The sequence below is a fragment of the Petaurus breviceps genome, unplaced genomic scaffold (assembly GCF_028583685.1).
Source record: "Petaurus breviceps papuanus isolate PSGF00001 unplaced genomic scaffold, PetGlider_PUasm1.0 38, whole genome shotgun sequence".
Classification (NCBI taxonomy): domain Eukaryota; kingdom Metazoa; phylum Chordata; class Mammalia; order Diprotodontia; family Petauridae; genus Petaurus; species Petaurus breviceps.
The window spans coordinates 97,020,689-97,021,835 of record NW_027186304.1 but is presented as its reverse complement, the minus strand read 5'-3'; positions in this window follow the sequence as shown (position 1 = coordinate 97,021,835).

Sequence of the window (1,147 nt, the reverse complement as noted above, 5' to 3'; positions counted from 1 at the left end):
ATATGCATGAAGATGATAATTAAATCCATAGGAACTGATGAAACTATAAAGTAAAAAATTATAGAGCATGGGTTAAAAACATATTGCTTGAGGTCAAATCCGAACTAATACCCGTTTTTAATGTTTATTTTGATACAAAGTAGAAACAAGAATGGGTTGTTTGTTTTTTTTTTACATTTTTAAATACTATAATGCAGACTAAATTTGGGCCAGGTGTCATAGTTTGCTGACCTCTGCAAGAGAGGAAGAAGAAAAGATGGCCTGGTACAAAGCCTTGAGGGACATCCAGTTAGAAGGTATGAAGCTGATGAAAATACAGCAAAAGAGGATCCAACAGGGAGGAGAACCAGTAGAAAGAATCAAATGGGATAAATATGTAAAGTGATATATCAATATAAGATATTATTACTAAGTATGGATCACCTTGCAGGGAACACAGTAAAAGAAGAGGGTAGATCTGGAATAGGATCATTTTGTTCTTCATACACATGTAATTCTAGCTACATGATATAGGTTGAATCTCCTTTGTAATCTTTCTTTCAGTAGTGCTGTAGCCTACCAATAATGGCTAGCATGTATGCAATGTTTTAATGTTTACAAAGCACTTCACATTTTATTTCATTTGGTACCCTCGAGGATGAGGGAGATCCTATTATTATGCCCCATTTTAGAGATTTGGAAACTCTGTCTAAGTGAGATAAATAACTTGCCCAGAGTTACATAGGTAGTGTCTGAAGGAGGATTTTAAATTGGATCTTCCTAAGTCCAAGTATAGTACTCTATTTCTATCACAACTAGCTGCCTCAACATTCACCATCACTTTTCTATTAACTTCTGGGTGACTACAATTTAAATTCATTTGACATTGTAGCATTCCATTACTCATAGTCATACAATACCACCAAAAGAATATTTATATTAAAAAGGTGGACTTTTGTCACAAGAAAAATTTGAAGTAATTCAAAGATTCGAACAATTCCTTTTAAAATATTTTATATCATTTATTTTTCTATAACTTTCATCTTCAAAAATATTCCTTTATTCATAGAAACATCCTTTTAAAAAAGAAGGAAGGAAGGAAAGAAGGAAGGAAGGAAGGAAGGAAGGAAGGAAGGAAGGAAGGAAGGAAGGAAGGAAGGAAGGAAGG